The 12,069-nt window shown below is 34.3% G+C and overlaps 1 pseudogene; it reads left to right on the top strand.

Annotated features, from left to right (window-relative positions):
* The first annotated feature begins 5,475 nt into the window (after window positions 1-5,475).
* Window positions 5,476-12,069, top strand: part of LOC107717253 (pregnancy zone protein-like) — a 19,680-nt pseudogene continuing 13,086 nt past the window's right edge.

Below are 12,069 nucleotides of genomic sequence, written 5' to 3'. Positions count from 1 at the left end.
TGTATTGCTCATTGTTAGTTAATAGTTAATGATTTAACTAAAGTTAACTAATGGGACCTTATTGTTAAGTCTTACAGAATTATTTGTGATTAAATGTGTATTTAAGTTAGTTAGGAAATTAGCCTCAGCAAGACAGAGTCAGTCATTTTATTCCAAAAATGTCATTTTCATGACAAAATGTTAAACATGATACATAACTTGAGATGTGGTGACAATGTTTATGGCTTTCAGAAAACAACAACAACGACAACAAAAATTGTCTCATGATGCATGCATACACTGTTGAACATTATTAGTATATGAAACAATAAAAGTGTGCTTTTAGACATGGGACCAAATGCCCGTAAAAATCTGTTATAGCTACTGAACAGATTTAACCCTTTATTGTTGTGTTCCTAATAAGTTTAAGTCTAATTTGCTTCACACTATTTAATCCGTAATGTGGGTTTATGTCATTTATCTTCCATTCCACAATGTTTCATACTCCACCCTTATGAGTAGGTTTTGAGTAGAGAAGGATGTTTGATTTTACAAGTACGTTTCTTGGAAGAAAATAAATGCTATTAACCACAGCAATTTTGAGACATGTAGTAATGGTCCACCTGCAGGACAGTCCTTTGGTCGCACTGGGAAAAAAAACAAAAAACTTTTATATATACAAAATTCTGAACTCAATAAATTTAAATAAACAGTATTTTGACAGGTTAGCCAGATCTACAACATGTTGTTTGCCACAAAATGCCCATGTTTTGCACATTTTGGCAAAATTTCATATTTTATAAAATATTAACCATTATTTATTAGTCAATTTCATTATGATCAAATCATTTATTTGAAACATTTTAAGTAACTGACACTAACCTTTTCGTGTGCCAGTGTGTTTCACAATGAGTGTCTTCTTTTCTTTACTTGTTCTCCGTGTCAGATCGCATACATAAGTCTTGGTCTGGTTATGGTAAATCCGGGCGTGATCATTGATAATGAGTCGGCATACTCCAGATGTAGCATTTAAGAATGAAACATCGTTGTTGACCAATTCCTCATATGAGCTGCCAATTAGAGTTATTGTGTCTTCCTCAACATCATAAAGGTTGCAGTTAAAGGGTGTAGGGCTCTTGTCACAAGTTGGGTAATAACAATCAACTGTTAGGCTTTGGTTTTTGTTTACACAGGCTGTGAGTGCTCCAAAATCTGGTTTATTTTGAGAATTGACAGCTGAGGAAGAAAATAAACAGTCTTACGTATAGGCTACTGTATTTTGATTTGAATGTGCATTAAAGTAAATACCAGTGCTCTCCTGAAAGCAAAAATAGTGTTGTAGTTCCTTGAAAGTGTTTGGTAAAATGATTCAGGAGAAGAAAGTTTTTAAATGATAAACATTATACATATATACATTATACATATATAACATTATATGTATAGAGACAATGGGTGCTTAAAAAACTTGAATCTTGAAGATTTAGAAAGTGTATACTGTATATCTTCACATTACATCACATTAAGCTTAAAGGCCTATATGAGATTTGTGTGCGATTCTTACCCGAGAACAAGAGGACCACGACGATCATTTCTATATGCAAGTGGCTCTCTATGTGAAACAATAAAAACAAACCAGCTAAAACAAAAACAGTATTTCATTTCATAAACATGGAACAGATTTTTGCAACAGATGTTTACATTTATAAAGGATTTTCTCTCACACCAGGAGTCAAGAATAAGAATTAAAATTCTAATATCCATTATTTGGTCTTTAAAGTCACAAATGATTCACAACTAAAACATAAAAATAAACAGGATAGCATTAAAATCATCTTTTGTCACACAGGAAACTGGCATCTATGAATTTAAGATATTATACACATAGTTTGACAGGTTGACAGGATCAACAGTTTAAAGACTAAAAGATTCATAACAGAAAACAATTCAAAACCTCTTACCTTTGATCATTGTTACTTGAATATATTTGCGTTTTGTGTGAATAATCCTTCTATCAGCTTTTTGAAATTAAGAGAAACGTCTAAAGTTGTGAGCAGGGTTCAGATGAGAGAAATCAGTGGTAATGTGATTTTGCTGAGCTTTTATTGCATTCATTTGTGTGTGTGCTGGGGGGTTGAACGCATTTCCAGATGAAGGCAATTACATAATACAACAAGGAAACTATTACTCAGGGGGGAAAAAGTACACCCCAATCTTTTTGTTGTTGTTTTTTTTTATTTCTTTTTATTACTATATATACTAGCATCTAACAGCCTATTCAATATATCACCCTTTACTTTTTAAATCATAAAAAAATATTATTTTCAGAGATAGCCACAGCCTTTCCTTATCACAGTCCATCAGTGTGCCTTTTACATGTGCTAAAACATCATGAATTATAAATGGAATGAACTATTAGAGACATGAATTTCCGGGTACCACAAGAGATGTTATCACGTCTTCTTGATACATTTCTCAGATAATTGATAATTGCAATTCTCAGAACTATTTGTTTAATCTCCACGTCATCTAGTCACTTGTGCAAATCAGAAAACTTCTCATCTTTTTGAATAAATTGTTAATGCTTTGGTTTACTGATGCAAGCCATTAAATGCAAATTGGTTGAACCAGCTGTCATAATCTGTCAAGCATATTTTCTACACATTTCTAGACTTTCTTTGAAAATGTGTCTTAAATCGATTAATTGTGTAGATGAATTTTTGACTTTCACTAATGAAGGGAATGTGATGTGTTAGATTAACCGATGATCAACCAGTTCTCTAGCTCAAAGGTGCATCTCATGAACATTCATTTGGCAAGCATGGACTCATTTGCTATAAAGGCAGAGAACAACATGCAATATGTATAAATTTGATGTGATTGTACCTTTTCCAAAATGAAAATGCATACATCTAATTTTGTATCTTTTAAAGGATATAGTGTATATGGAATTGGATTCAAGAGAACCACCTCACAACTTCATATACATGGATGAGATTGGCTTCAACCTAACTAAAAGCAGAAGTCATGGTTGAAATGTCAACAGCCAAAGAGCTACTGTTGATTTGCCAGGCCAACGGGGAGGGAATATCACAATGTGTTCTGTTATTTCAGAGCATGGTGTGCTAACTCATATTCCCCTTATAGGGCCATATACACTGCATCCCCTCACCTTCTTAGAAACCCTCCATAGGGCTCTCATCCCTGATGACAAGAGGGTTCCGCTTTGAGATGATTTATCAAAGTATGTGGTAATTTGGGATAATGTGAGTTTCCATCGCTCAAACACCACCAGGCAATGGTTTGTGACCCACTACAGGATGCTGAGGGAATTCCTCACGCCTGATTCCCCATTCTTTAATGCAGTTGAGGAGTTCTGCTCACCATGGACGTGGAAGGTCTATGATCGCCAACCACATACTCAGATGACACTGCTGGCTGCAATGGATGCAGATGCAATGGATCTTTGTGATAGATTTGTTTCATACAAACAAGCAGCTTGTTGCATCACAAGACATTTATTGATGGACTGGATTCATGTGAATAACTTGTGGATTAATTATTGTTTGAACTCTCATTCTGATGGCACCCATTCACTGCAGAGCATCCATTGTTGAGCAAGTGATGTAATGCTAAATTTCTCCAAATCTGTTCCAATGAAGTAACAAACTCATCAACATCTTGGATGGCCTGAGGGTGAGTAAATGTTCCACTTTTTTTTTTTTTTTTGGGTTCAGACGCAGCTTTTGAATCACTTGCTTCGTAAAATGATTCACTGTTTCAAAGCGATCGATTCACCACAAACTGATGACGCCTGTTGGTCAAAACTGTGTAAATGCAAGAAAAACTCAGGCCAAACATACATAAAAACACCTGTTACAAACCAATTGCAAATGTTTTATTGAAAGTGTAATCTACTAAATGCAATGACAAATCATATCTGTATAATGAGTTATTTTATTAATTTGCAGGGGTTTTGTTGATTTTATTGGCTAAACAAGCCAATAAGAGATTACTACTTTTTGTTTTTATTACACAAATGTCCCAACCCTAACAATGACTCACTTTTCTCATGATATGACACTGACAATGTTTTATTTTAAATGGTTGAAAGATGCTGCTCAGATTGATTTCTAATACAAACTTAACTACTGTGTAAACAGGGCCAGCAGGTCAGTGACCATGCTTTTTCACAGATTGCAACAAGCATGATGATGAAACAATATCATTACAATCTTATGTTTTATCATGTTTCTATGTTTATATACATTTTATATTGTTTATATTTCACAGTATAAACAAATACACTACCGTTCAAAAGTTTGGGATCAGAACGATTTTTTATGTTTTTGAAAGTAGTTTCTTATGCTCATCAAGGCTGCATTTATTTGATCAAAAATACAGGGGAAAAAATTTAATATTGTGAAATATTATTACGATGTAAAATAACTTTTTCTATTTTAATATACATTAAAATCTATTTTATTCCTGTGATGCAAAGCTGAATTTTCAGCATCATTACTCCAGTCTTCAGTGTCACATATTGTTAAGAAGTGATAGCAAAGATTTATATTGTTAGAAAATATTTATATTTTGAATAAATGCTGTTCTTTTTAACTTTTTATTCATCAAAGAATCCTGAAAAAAGTATCGCAGTTTCCCAAAAAAAATTTGGCAGCACAACTGTTGCCAACATTGATAATTCTAATAATAAATCAGCATATTAGAATGATTTCTTAAGGATCATGTGACACTTTATACTGGATGGCTGATGGAAATTCAGCTTTGCATCATAGAAATAAATTATGTTTTAAAGTATATTAAAATAGAAACCATTATTTTATATTGTAATTGTCATGTTTATGTCCCTGTTTTTCCTTACTTGGGGCAAGTTCAAGCTCAAACTGGTGCGCAACATTTTGCTACAGTTTCCGGTTTGAACGACATGTTGGGATGTTTGAGATACGTTTTCTCTTGTTTGGTGGGTGTGTCAAAAATGTCAGCCCAATCAGCAGCAACATGTATATAAACTATGCGGTATTAAAGAGACAGCTGGCACAATGTAATTAACATAAAAAATAAATTCACAAGAGCAAGTATATTGTTTGCACATGTTTATTTACATTAAAGGCAAAATAACTGAAATAATAAGAGCACAAGTATAGATCTGGAACTTCTTTAAGTCTGTCTAAATATCATTTAGTAATTGCAATGTCTTCTGGTCCATATCCTTTGCTTAGGAAGGTGTGCTAGACACTGATTAATGTAAAATAAAAATACTATACATATTTATATATTTTGCTATTGTATTGTGGAGTGACACTTTCATAACAGTTTCCCCCATTAAGTTGTCGGTTATTGCATGTATTGATGTTTATGCTACGCCTGTGAGCAAATTCCTTCTTTGAGTTCACTATTAAATTCTAAAAGTGGATTATTCGCCTTATCTTAGTCTTCCTTGCTGCAGCTACGTAACAGAATAACCGACCCACACAAAGGATGACTGCTGAGGACAAGCTGTGGGGTTTGCGGTAGGCCGGTCGGAGGTTGGAATGGTATGTGGAGGATTTCCTCGAGACCCTGGAGGGCGCCCACCCCCCCTCACCGATGGAACTGTTACAGCGCGGGACGCGCCTTCCGGGAGGGGGGCGATATGTCACGTTTATGTCCCTGTTTTTCCTTATTTGGTCATGTTCCTGTGTTCATTTATTTCCCTTGCTCATTGTCTAATAATTAGTTAACTTGTATCACCTGTTCTGCCCTCATCTACACCTATTTTAGTTCCTGTGTTTCCCCCATTAAGTTGTCGGTTGTTGCATGTATTGATGTTTAAGTTACGCCTGTGAGCAAATTCCTTCTTTGAGTTCCCTATTCAATTCTAAAAGTGGATTATTTGCCTCATCTTAGTGAAAATAGAAATGTTATTTTAAATTGTAATAATATTTCACAATATTCCTGTTTTACCTTTTTTTTTTTTTTTTGATCAAAAAAATGCATCCTTGATGAGCATAAGAGACTTCTTTTAAAAAAAACATAAGTCTTACTGATCCCAAACTTTTGAACGGCAGTGTAAATGTATCAGCTTTGCATCTGAGTCAGTAAACTGTCACACTGGGTGATATCTGGTACTAATTACTTGTTTTTTATCTTACAGAATTTAAATGATCCATACTGTGCATAATATTAGAAGGAGTAGTTCAGAAATGTCTTGAGACCTTTGCACAGTGGCCCAAAGCACTAATTGGGAAAACATGTCTAGTAATGATCTGATATTAGAGTACTAGGATTAACAAAATAGTGGGAACTCCAGAAATTATTCATTGATCTGATGATGAATGCAAATAATTTCTCAATAGCTTGTTTGGGATGAGTGCCTATAAAGTCACAGTCAAAGTTTTGTTCATAGTGTGTTCTGCACGATTAGCCTTCATCATGGTTTTCAATGCGCTGTGTATTTGGAAAGGGCTCCTTTTGGTTTCTTTCCTTTTTCTTTCTGTCCATGGACAAGCCTCAGGGCCGTAAGTAATTTTGAATGGTAACTGTCTAATAATATCTTTGTAATATCTAAATATTTAGTTATACTAAATCAATCTTTTTGCGTGTGTGTGTGATATTTTCTTAAAATGCTGGAAGTGTGATCCATTATACCATGCAATAATTTAATTTAAAAATAAAAATACTTTATCAGCACAGATGGGACCTGCTTAAACTGAAGTGCAGCTAGTTCTGTAATATGTATTGAAATATAAAAGTGGCAGAACTGTATTAGACATTTTTGTCTTTGATTATGTCTGAAACTTGGGCAAGCATATCTCTTTATGCTTTGGTATCTCTCAGGTCTTTCATGGTGACGTTTCCTGCAGTGATCGAGTCGGGATCTGAGGCCAAACTGTGTGCAAGTCTTCTCAAGCCCAATGAAAGCCTTGCCATGAACATTTATCTGGTTCATGGTGACCAGAGCACTTTACTGCTACAGGAGAAAGCTGAGGAAGAGTTTCACCGCTGCTTTAACTTTCAGGTTTGCCAGCAAGAAAAGTGCATTCACATGTCATTGAACATTTTAGTTAAGATTTGTTAAATAACATGTCTCCCAACAGACACCTCTGGTCGAAGCAGAATCAGTGCAGACAATGAAGGTAGAACTTCAGGGGAAGAACTTCAAGATGACTGAAAAGAGAAATGTCATGTTCAGATGTTACAACCCTTTGACTTTCATCCAGACTGATAAACCCATCTATATTCCAGGACAGACAGGTGAGCTGTGAATTTTTTTGATTTAAAGTTCAGTGAATACTAAGGTTGTTTAATTTGTTTCACACTGTTGATGTCATAGTGTTTTTACGGGATGTCATTAGTGAAAGCATTAGCACTGTGGGGCACAACAGACATAGTCCACAGTAGCCACACCCCAAACCACTGGGCTATTTCATGCTGCTTGGTTTTATTTGCAAATATATCATATATATCAAATATATCATATTAACTGTTTTTTTAATTTACCCCTGAACTACTACTATAGGTCGAAACTGTTACTTACACATTCATCTATATGTAACTGTAACACTATAAAAATATAATTATAAACATTACATTTATAATACAATTTCTGAAGTATTACTTTAAAATGTGTGGTCTGCTCATATATTTGCTTGTACTACATACAAGTTATTTTGGAAATGACGTCGCTTTCTATTATCTGGTATTTAATTATGTAGTAAGTAGACTTAATTTAGTCCGTGTTTCTGTAATCAACGTTAGTGAATCGATTATTTTTTAAATTAAATTCAAATCACAGTTTCTTCACATATTTTTCAGAGCCTCTAATGTTGCACTGCATCTCAGAAATGACAAGTGTAAAGTTTGTAATCTCATGTTATACCATACCACTCATTTCACAGTGAATTTCAGAGTTGTCACCATGGATAGAGATTTTGTACCCTTTGATCAGAAGGTTCGTACCATTTAAGCAAAAGCAACATTTTTAAAAACAATTATTTTCTGTGCACCATACCCCTAATGCACCCAACAATAAATATATTATTTGCACAATGCATTTATTTTTTTTTATTTGAATGAATTTTTGTTTGTTTGTATGTTTTTAGTACAGTACAGTCGTGCTGGAGGTAAGCACATGATACTCGTCTTATGCAGCCATTCATGGCATGCACAACAACATTTTGATCTAATTTGCTCTTCAAATGTCTGTTGTACTTGCAGTTATTGAATATTCAGTGATTAGATTGCTAAATAATAGTCAAGATCTATGTAGATGACTAAAGCTAAACTATATATGTGCTGTGTGTTCTTTGTGATCAAACAGGACAGTCAGAATAACAGGATTGGTCAGTGGACAAATATTTCCTCAACAAGGTGGATATTGCAGCTTTCTCATGAGCTGAACCCAGAGGCCCGTCAAGGCATTTACAAACTGAGGGATTTTATTGGTGAACGGGTGATCACACATTATTTTGAGGTGAAGAAGTATGGTAAGTGACAATATCACATAACGTTTCTGAGAGTGATTATTAAACCTCATTCATAACCCATTTTAACTGATTCCCTGTACTTGATTTCCAGTTTTACCCAAGTTTGAAATCACCATGAAAGCTCCAAAAGAAGTAAGTTTTGGTGATAGCGACATGAATATGGAGGTTTGTGGGAAGTAAGTGAAGGTTTCTTCTGTTTTATTGCATTAAACTTCTAAAATGCAATAATAATACAACATTTAATTTTTTATTATAATATCCTAAATCAGTATTTCAAAAGTTTAACTCAAAGCATGTACTTCATAGATACACATTTGGACAACCATGGTTGGTAAAGCAAGGGTGGAAGTATGCCGGGAACATTTGAGATATATTTCTCAAACAGACTTGATTTCACCATGTTTGGTTGAAACTACTGAGGTGTGAGACTGTATTATTGTATGTTGTGTTGAATTTATGAAAACATTTTCATCATATAGTCTTTGTAATGGATGTTTTTAATGGATGTGTTTGTACTCTACCAGCAGATGAGTGAGATGGGCTGTGCCTCCTTTACTTTGGACACATCAGTCTTATTTAACTCTATAAATGAGAGATTCCTAAAAGAACACCTTATTGTAAAAGTGAATGTAACAGAAGAAGGAACAGGTGACAAATCCAAGCAGAACTCGTTTGGATTAAAAAAAAATACATTTTTCCTAATATTAATATTAGCAATAAAATTGAACAATTATATTAAATTGTTTGTTTTCCCAGAAAACACCATGGGGAAATCTAAAACTATAAGTCTGACATATGAAAGTGGTAAAGCTGCATTTACTGAGCTTCCTGAAATTTATGAGCATGGGTCAATTATACAGGGAAAAGTATGTCTTATTTCTTTCTTACATTATAGTTGTATTGAAATGTAGTCTGACTTTTTTCTTTTTTCATGTTGAACAGATCAAGCTTGCACATTTAAATGGAGCACCTCTTCAAAACAAAGAAGTTTATCTTTTGGAGGGTAAAAGGTGGTCCTCAAAACTGCTCTTAAATCTCACTACAGACAGTGATGGACTGGCCAGCTTCTCTCTTAGTACATCTAGTCTTTCTGAAAGTGATATTAATCTAATGGTATGATAATGTTTGTGCACCCAGTGTTTGATCAATTGATGTCTTTGGTAATCGAAATTAACGGGACATTCTTTGTTATTCAGGCAAGTGCATATCCAAAGTTTCAGTATCAAAACTTTAAAAAGCCTTACATCTCTACTGAACAAAAAACAGTTCAGCTTCTCCGGCCCGCTACTCCATACACCCCAACATTAAGTGAACTGATTATAGAGAATATTAAGCAACCGTTAAAGTGTGATGCTGAGTTTACAGTGACCATCAAGTATTATTTTGTTGGAGAGACTGTTGAAGACAGTGTTGGGGAGTAACTAGTTACATGTAACGGCGTTACGTAATTTAATTACAAAATAAATGTAACAGTAATTCGTTACAGTTACTGAGAAAAAATTTGTAATTAAATTACAGTTACTTATGAAAATGTTAAAGATTACAAATAGGATTACATCTGAATATTTTCTTTAAAAACCTAGGATATGTTGAATAATATTAATCTGTTTGATAGAATTTGTTAAAGCGGTGCTATTCTGATGCTTTTGATTGGTTCTCGGTTTGAATTTGCGGCGTACCACGTCTGCCAATTACGTTAATCCACACTGCCGCTGAAAGCTTTAGGCTACTACTACAACCTGTCTGAGAGTTGCCGCCATGGCGAGTGGTACAGTGATCCTCTGGGATCCTCAGTTTGTTATTGGAGTGTCATCTGTCTGTTTCAGGTCTTGTCCAGAGGAGTGATCGTTCATCATGGATCTGAGAAGGTTGAAGTGAAATCTTCTAATGGAGCAGCAAGTGGAACAGTGTCGTTCAAACTGTCTGTTGGTGCAGATCTGGCTCCTGCAGTGCAGATTCTGGCCTACTGTGTTCTGCCCAGTGAAAATGTTGTTGCTCGTAGCAGAGATTTCATGACTGAGAAGTGTTACAAAAACAAGGTATGCAAAAAGTTCTGGAATAATTTAGATATTGCTGTCTTTAAACCTCATTTTAACACCACAGAATGATTCCATTCATAGCAGTACTAAAATGACACATCCTACTGTTTTCATTTCAGGTGTCTCTGCAGTTTTCTCCTGTTAAAGCAGTTCCTGGTGAGAAAAACACTCTCCAGCTCTCAGCTCAGCCTGGTTCACTGTGCGGCCTCAGTGCTGTACATCAGAGCGTCCTGATCATGGAGTCAGGAAAACGTCTGGATACTGACAAGGTTTAATTGTGTAGCTTACCTGGTTAAAATGAGAATTCTAACTTTAAAAAGCCTTCTACATTACAAAAGATTGATATTTCCAAGGACAAGTCTTTAGAATTGTGTATTTATTCATTGGTAAATGTTTTTTAATCTCACCACAGGTCTTTAACCTGCTGCCAGTACAGGTAGTATCAGGTTACCCTTATAATGCTGTGGATACACCAGAGTGCCTGGAAGTTAGACCTCATCGGGCTGTGTCACTAGACCGTGTTTATAACAGCTTGAGGGTAACAAACTGCACATAAAATTGTTAAAGTTACTTATAAAGAGGAGAAAGTAGGACAAAGAAAATGAAGATAAAAAATAATATTTTTGTATTACACCAAACCCAAGGTATATAGATTTTAATTTACTTTGTTTTTAACATTCAAGCCTCATATTACATTTCATGTAGTTTCTAATTGCTGTTTGACAGAATGTGGAATTGAAGATGGCAACAAATTTGCCTGTGAGACAACCCCAGTGTCTGACATACTATGGCATAACTTATCACAAAAGTTTTCAATTAGGTATGTTTACTTGGTTTACATATTTGTAATATGATGAATGTTTTGTTGTTACATGTAGGCCTAATTGTAGAAAATGTTTAAGGGAACCTGAAATTATGTGACTGGAATATCACTTTGTACTGCCCCTTACCAAAAAGTAGTATATGTCAAGTTTATTTTATTAAGTATACTTAAGTAAAGTTCAAGTATATTTTTAAGTATACTTTATGTAGCAAGTATACAAATATCAGTGTACTAGTAGTAGTATACTTGTAAGTGTACTATTTCAATACTCATTGGGACTAAATTGGCCCACTTTCTAGTATATAAAAGTATACTTTAAGTATAACAGTAGTAAACTTTGAGTACACAACTAGTTTACATCAAAATGTTTAGTTTGTACTGCAACTATACTAAAAGTGAACATATATGAATACTGATAGTTTTCTAATTAAATACTTGTAGTAGCATTTTAGTACACTTTGAAGTATAGTCTCAGTAAACTACTAGTTTAGTAGTTTTATACTGCAAGTATACTCGTAAGTTTTCTTTAAGTGAACTTTACATCATACTTTAAGTATACTACTATGTCCCTATTTAGGTATTAATTTGTATATACTGTATTTTGTTATATAAATATCTGAACATACAAAACACCAAAAGAAAGAACAGGGTATCTGCTTGCAAACAAAAATTGTTATTCTAGCTTCATGCATTCTTTTTTTAAACACTTGAATGTGGATAAGTTTCATAAATAAAAAATAAACAA

The sequence above is a fragment of the Sinocyclocheilus rhinocerous genome, unplaced genomic scaffold, assembly GCF_001515625.1.
Source record: "Sinocyclocheilus rhinocerous isolate Xijiao unplaced genomic scaffold, SAMN03320098_v1.1 scaffold1893, whole genome shotgun sequence".
In the NCBI taxonomy this organism is placed as follows: domain Eukaryota; kingdom Metazoa; phylum Chordata; class Actinopteri; order Cypriniformes; family Cyprinidae; genus Sinocyclocheilus; species Sinocyclocheilus rhinocerous.
Note: the sequence above shows the minus strand (reverse complement) of the source record. Positions and strands in the feature narration are given on the sequence as shown.